The following is a 7946-nucleotide window of genomic DNA, read 5'->3' as shown; positions in this document are numbered from 1 at the left end:
AATATTTCTGACTTTTGTTTGCTCTCTCACCCAGGTTGATCTTTTCCTGTCTCTTAAAGATATTCCCAACACTGACCTTTCCATTGCTCTCCGAGAACGGATTAATTTAATTTCCGTCGATTTTGTCAGTTTCCAGGTCTCACAACCATACGTCATAGCTGGAATTACACATTCGTTATATACTTTTCGTTTCATACAAACTGGCAAGCTACTTTTCATAATGTCTCTATGTTTACCGAAAGCTTTCCATCCAATTGTAATGCGTCTTTTTATTTCGCTGTCATGCTTTTTTGTTAGTTTTAGTATTTGTCCCAAGTAGTTGTATTCCTCAACTTCTTTAAGTATTTAATCGCATAATCTGATGACGCTCTTTGGTGTTTGTGGATTAAACATTAGTTTTACTCCGGTTCATCTTCAGTCCTACTTTCAGACTTTCTCTGTTCAGGTCAGTTAACATTTCTTGCAATGCCTCCGCTGTTTCTGAGATTAGGACAATGTCATCTGCAAATCTCAAACGGTTTAGCTTTTGTCCATCTTTGTTCACTCCTTTATTTTCCCAGTCTAGCTTTCTGAAAATACTTTCTAGGCATGCTGTATATAATTTTGGTGAAATTGTATCACCCTGACACACGCCCTTCTCAATCTTAATTTTTTCCGAGTCTTTATGTAATTCGACTGTAGCAGTTCCCTCTCTACAGTATATATGTTTTCGAGCAGTTTTACAATGTTCACATTCACTCCGTGTTCTCGCAGTGAATTTATAATCGTTATGTGCTCGACTGAATCAAAATCCTTTTCGTAATCAGCAAAACCTAGGCACAGTGGTTTATTATATTCTGTAGTTTTCTCTCTCTCTCTCTCTCTCTCTCTCTCTAATAGTACTTTGCCATTATTTAGTAAGAAGCAAACTACAGGATACACGGAAACTGCAACATAACATAATAAAAAGCATTCACCAATGGCAATAATAATGCCTCGAACGAGAAGGAGTCCTCAGGCAGAATGACCAACGACCGTATTATTAAAACAGATTACTTAAAGATACTGCCGATCTCCTACTTTACAATGGTCTACAGTATATCAAAACACTTGTGAAGCTGATGTATGGTTAGCCTGCATTCCACTTTACATAACGCATTTAACGAAGAGGTCGAAAGATCAAACTGGTATATATATATATATATATATATATATATATATATATATATATATATATATATATATATATGTGTGTGTGTTTGAAAATGATGTCAGGTACTGGGAGCTCTGCCTACCCCTTCCAGTCGCTGGTATAATCCCTCTAATCCCAGTACTTTATTGCCGTTTTATCCATCCTGTCCTTAGATAGGGTTTTCGAACCGAACTAGTTATAGAGGGTAGTCCACATAAAAGGTTCCACTTGCTAATCGCTTGATGAATTCTCGTGTGTTGCGGGAACGACTTGTTAAGCGTTATCAGTATCCATCATACCACACCAACTCCAGCAGACTAAGCCGTATCAGCAGCATCTATGATCCCACCAGCTGAGTTTCTAGCCTTCATCAACGCCTTCCCTGAATACAGTCGTCTGACCTGGACAATAATAAATTACCTAAAATGTTTATCATAATGGTAGGATTGACAGTAAAGATACATCTCTTGTAACTAAAGACGGTGTAAGAGAGCTTGTCCCTGGCCATATCTGTATTATGTTTAACGCAAGAATCAGCACGTAACGAGATAAGCTGAACTGATCAATATGTCAGCATAGTCGATGTGTCCCTTACGTTTGAGAACAGAGAATTAAGGGTCAGCACACAACGAGATCGGTATATTCTAAAGCAAACTGACTATTCACTGGTCAGTATAACACTTAACAAAGAGCACACCGTTTCACTGGGCTACTTTCTAGTTGAACTGTTTTTCACCGTCAGGCATAACTCAGGTGTCAGTGACAAGCTGAATGCTTAAGATGAGGAGCAATAATAATGTTAGTTGTCCATTATGCCTGATTCAATCTCAGTGTATTGGCAGGTTTTAATCTTAACAGTACGACCAAGTCTGACTAAAACACTCGTCATTTTCCATTGTCGTTCACCTTCTCAGGGTATGGATATCTCTTTATTATGCATTAGTATATCACGTCTAATCGGGCTGTGACGCGGTTTCGAAGCGTTGTAAACGAACTACTGATGACATCTGCACGGACGGCGGGAGTCTGGGTGCACACAATGTTGACTCATACCCCATCATCACTCAGTCGCTAGGCGAGATCCGTAGGTGCTGGTGGTGTGGAAGAGGGACTGTGTTGAGGAAAGCATAAGGATGGTGGGAATGGTGGTGGTGAAAGCAAAAGAATTAAGGGGAAATGTGGAGTGGGGAAATAGATTGCGGTTGTGGTGGTGGTGAAGGTAGAAGAATTAAAAGAGAGTAGACAAACGTACTGTGGTCGTGAAGGATGAAGGGTGGTGTTGATGGAGATGGTGAAGACGGAGAAATAAAGGGAGAGATTACAGCAAAAGTAGTAGGAGAATAGTGATGATGAGGACTAAGGTATAGAGTTAGGGTGGGGAAAGTGTTGGTGAAGTGGGGAGAAGGGAGAAAGAGGATGACTTTGGTGGTTGAGGGAGAGAAATAATATAGCTGTATGAAGGCTGGGATAGCGGCCAAGCGAGGGAGATCGTGCCGGTGGTAAAGGGAGAGGGATGGTTGTGAAGGGAGTGTGAAGAAACAAAACGGGATCAGAAAATGGATTTTATTGGTGAAAGGAGTGAAATGATGGAGGTGGAAAAAGACTGGTGATGGTTAAAAGTGATGTTGAGTGGGTTGAGGAAGATAGTTAGAGGAAAGATAATAATGGAGTTAGACTGAGTGAAGTGATTTTGAAGGGAGAAGGTTGTTCAAGGCGATAGTAATTAAATGGTCTGGAGGTTTTGGATGGAGAATGATGGTGATAGTGGTGGTTGTAAAAGAAGATATTAAGGGACGGAATAGTTTGGGGAAAGAATTGTGCTCATGAAAGTGGTGGAAGGAAATGAAGAATGGTATATGGTAAGGGGTATGGGATAACAGTGATATGGAGAGAGGGTTGGTTGTTGAGAAGGTAAAATGATGAAGGTGATAGGAGGGGGGGAGGGGAATGTGGTGAAGGGAGAAGTATGGAGGATGATGTTGGTGAAAGAAGAGGGATGAAAGTAGTGGAAGAATGATGATGGTGAGACTGGTTTTGAAGGTAGAAAGTGGTAGAATTTGGTGAAAAGGGAATACTGTTTCTGCGGAAAAAGGAGAAAGAGAGAGAGAGAGAGAGAGAGAGAGAGAGAGAGAGAGAGAGAGAGAGAGAGAGAAGACAAGAAAAGAGGACATGGGAGAAAAGGAAATACAGAATGAAAGAAATGAAAAGAAGAAGGAAGAAGAAACAGCCTGAACAAAAATAAGGATTTGAAAATTGAGTTCTCAAATAAATTATCTTTTCCCTAGATAAAAGAGGAGAAAATAAAATAAAACATATAATGGATAGTAGGCAGAGGTGCATCGAGGGTGAAAGTCGACGTAAAAGCGGCTCACCAATATTTTCCAGCATCAAAGCCCGGCATGTAAGCCTTTTCTCAGCCCAGCACCATTACAGTCCATTGAGGGTGCCATAATAAGTAGGCTTATCTCTGGGGCCGGCATAATAAGCAGTCTTATCACCGTCCCCCAGGGGTTACTTAGGCTACGTAGACTCAGTTCTTACACTTATTAACCCGACAAAATCTTCCACAGGAGTACCCTCTGATCCTGAATCATCCTTGAACATGACACTGGATTTATCTTGAAAAGATCATTCTCTATCTCTTGAAAACTCTGCTTCCAAGAGATTCGGTGTGCTAAGCCGACTCCGTACCTTCTTTACCCCTGCTCAGTTGTTGACTTTATACACGGATTTTATTACCCCCTGTGTGGAGTACAACTTTCATGTGTGGGGAGGCTCCCCACATACAGCTTTTCTCAATAGGGTGGAGTCAAAGGCTTTTCGTCTCATTAACTCTTCTCCTCTTACTGGCTCCCTTCAACCTCTGTCTCTTTGCTGCACTATTGGATCTTTGTCTCATTTCTATCGTTACTTCCATGGTCACTGCTGCTCTGAACTGTCTGCTTACATCCCTCCATCTCTACGACGGGTGCGTAGCACCCGTCTAACAACAAACTCTCATCCCTTTTCTGTCCAACTCTCTAATGCAAGAGTTAACCGTTATTCCTAGTCCTTCATTTATGCAACAGGTCAACTCTGTAACTATCTCCCTTTGTATTTCCTACTTCCTATGACCTCCAGTCTTTCACACGCAGTGTGTCCAGGCATCTCGAATTGAACTGATCTTGATTTTGGGTCTCTTTTGTATTGTTTTTATTTTTTTCTTGGATGGAACTGTTATGCGGGCTCCTAGCCTTCATTTTCTTCTTCCTCGCATAATATATATAAATATATATATAGATAGATAGATAGATGGATAGATAGATAGATACTGTACATATATATATATATATATATATATATATAATTCTAAAGGCCCGTGTTACTCATCGGGTGTTCCGGTATGTTGGTGTTCATTGGCTATGTTCAGGTGTGTTAGTTTTTAATTCTGACTGCTTTAAAATGTATATAATGAAAATATTATTATTGCCTTTTCTGGTTGGTGGGCTTGATTATACTCCACCTCTTGATGTAATGCTACCTACAGACGACTCACACAGGCAATGTGATGAATGGTATGGAGATCATGAAAAGATAAATTTTAAAACTTGTTTTGAGTTGTCACGTAAGGTGTAAGTCAAATGTGGATGAGAAAAAAAATGTGTGAGGTGGACAGAAGGTAGTGTTTGAGGTGAATATGATGAGTTAGGATGGTGGTAGGTGGAAATGCAAGGTGGGATGATTGCATAGGAAGATGACCATTGTGTGAAGTGTTGCTATGCCTGTGAGAAATAATTCAATTTTAAAGTCTGATGCGAGTATAAAATGAGTGTGATTATCAGTGATAATGGTGGGTGATGGGGTAGGGCAGGACAAGCAAACCGTGTAAAGACGGTTGTAAGAGGGATGGTATTGCCGATGAGGAACAATACCTTATATGTATCTGATGTGGCGGGGAGTAGAATATGGTCAGTTTAGGTGGAGAGGAGTGGGTGGGATGAGAGCTGGAGGTGAGGCTGTGCCTGGGTAATGCAGTCTGCGAAATAGGGCGATTTAGGCTGGTAAGTATTGCCGTTATAATGGCCTTTTTCAAACTTTCTCTAACCCAGTGATGAACATGAACAAAAAAACAAATAAGTACGCCTTGCTCCCACATATCTTGCGTTCAAGAACATAAGGAAAGCAGAGAGAGAGAGAGAGAGAATATTTCTGAAGCTTTATTTATTGGGGGCATCCCAAACAGGATGCATTGCAACCTAATAACTATCTTGGGATATTAGAACCGACCCGGTATTTTGCACTGATCATGTTATCAAGTTGGCTGTCCAGTTGCACTAGTTAACTGGGGTGTTTTTTGGCTGCGTGTGTTGTGTTTCGTTAGCTGGGGTTTGTGCTAGCTATATCTGCTGAGTGAACATATTATAATGATAGGAATTCTGTTTACTGCTGCCTGATTTTCTGCTGAGGTTATAATGTGTTGATGCTTCCTAGATGCACATTATGGTGTAGAAATTACTCTACATAAACCATTTCAGTACGATTACGTACTGTGTTCTATTCTTACTGTCTCAAAGTGTTATTCAGTTTAGAAGGGACGTTGAAATAGAATGGCTTGATATACATATTATTCCTGTATTATTAGGACATCTTCTAAAACTGGACAAAACGTTTTGGCAGGACAACCAACAGACTATAAAATGACGTCACAATATCAAGGGGCTAAAGGCTGTTAAAGTTACTTGAGAGTGGGAAGTGCCGAAGGCCTTTATTTAGAGCAGTGGGACCGCGTGCTCGTTATGTTACCCAGCTTTATTTTGTAGCTGTATGCAACAATGATCGGCTGTATGGAGTTGGGGCTAATTTAGCTCCTTTACTGCGATCACAGTTTTATATTTTATTTACCCTGTTTTCAAGCTATTTCATTCAGCTTAAGAGAGACGTTTCGAACAGACAGGTTAGGTATAGCCTTTAACTCTTTCCAAACGAACGTGTCCCTAAGTCAAATAATCTCGGACTGGCAGGCATGATGATAAAGTACGTCGTCGGATTGAAAGATTAGAGACTGTGAATATTAATGATTCTCATATTATGATGTGCAGCGTGTCTGCTAAAGTGCTTGCCTGATTTTGTGTTGAGATTCAAGTGCCACGCTGGGCGATGTTGAATACTGGATGTTATAATGGTCTGACAAGTGTTATACAAGTTGTGGGTTTTGTGATTAAGATGAGTGTTATCGCTGAAAGTAATAATGGCGATGGGGATCCCTGTCAAAGTGCAACTGGGCTGTGTGCTAAGATTATACTGTCTGATTGTTTGAATTGTTGCTAGATATGTTAGTGTGATGTGTGGTGCAGGAATGGTGATTATTTAGTGGCACTGGTACAGCTGATAAGAAAAGTGCGTAGCCTTCTTGTCCTGATCCATTCGTTTTTCTTATCTAACCATTCCAAAACAGTGAATTCCTGACACTAACATCGATGGAGTTCAGGAGGTTCAGACCGTGCGCTCGAGCACGAGAGAGAGAGAGAGAGAGAGAGAGTGTTCCCTGTGTGCTACCATCAAGTGTGACGGGACCTGGCCGAGAAACTACAGACTTTTATTTTTTGCTGTACGTCTGTAATCTCGGTCGTGAGCGCAAATGAAGGAAGTGACGGACATTTGCAATGTGTTATGTGCATAACCCTCTCATGGTCCTGTCTTTTCTTGTAGTTTATTCCAGCAAGTGCCAGACAATTAAAGACATATCCAGTTAAGATTGGACACTGGCGCCTCTAACTCTCTAATAGTCGGGATAGTTCTAAAATTATTGTGCAGCTGAGGTTGTACGATTCTATTCAGGTGATAGTGAAACATGTTCTGAGAGGGTTGGTAGAAACATCATCCTAATTAATCTGAGGAAATTAGCGTCGGCCAACAGTAACAACAACAACAGCAACAACAACCACAACTGTTTGGTTTAAGGGATGAGAATCTTCATCATGGGATATTAATATATGAACTCCCGGCTGTACAGTTCTGTATTTTTCTGAAAGCACAGAAATACACTTCTCAAAACTAAAGGTAAATACATGTTAATTCAAGATACAATCCCGGCATCTTGAACAAAACAACAATAACAGTAACTAGATATTTACAGTTCATGCTGTGGTCCCTACTGGTTGTGCTGGTGTTGGTGACTGTGGCAGTCGATGTACTGACTACCACCGGTGACTGCTACCTGGGCATTCCAGCCAGGGTTTCCAATGAGCATGTGCAGCCCTGCATCATCAGAAGTTTCCCGCACCCCACAAGGAGGCAACTCAATTGTGCTTATGACCCGACAACCTCAAGCTGTTACATGTGAACTGTCAGTTCTCAGAAAATTGTCCCCACCCGAAATCCAAACATGGATTTCACATAATCCCGCCCTATAGCTGTAGTACAAAGTATTTACTTATTAAATCATTTCAGTAGATGGATTTGACAGCCCAATCTAGTTGTTATTGGAGTCAGAGCCTCAAGCGTCAACTGAGCAGTGCCCACATCCACTTGAGAACCCACATCCACAGTCTGCATTCTGTCACTAAAGTCAACTGCAGCATCCACAGGAAGTTTGGTGTCCTCTCTACCCGAGGCATCCTCGGCATGGGTCGAGTATGCTGACGCCTCCAAATGATAAAGTTTGTCAAGTGAACGATGAATGATATGACCTCGCAGGGAGATCATGATGATGCAGGGATGACCATCATGTCCTGGGATTAGACAGACGTTTCACACCATCGGCCACTGACCCCTGGTAGACTCTGTGTACCAGGAT

This window comes from Coenobita brevimanus, chromosome 30, assembly GCF_032717465.1.
Source record: "Coenobita brevimanus isolate Jiangsu-jjx chromosome 30, ASM3271746v2, whole genome shotgun sequence".
NCBI lineage: Eukaryota > Metazoa > Arthropoda > Malacostraca > Decapoda > Coenobitidae > Coenobita > Coenobita brevimanus.
Note: the sequence above shows the minus strand (reverse complement) of the source record.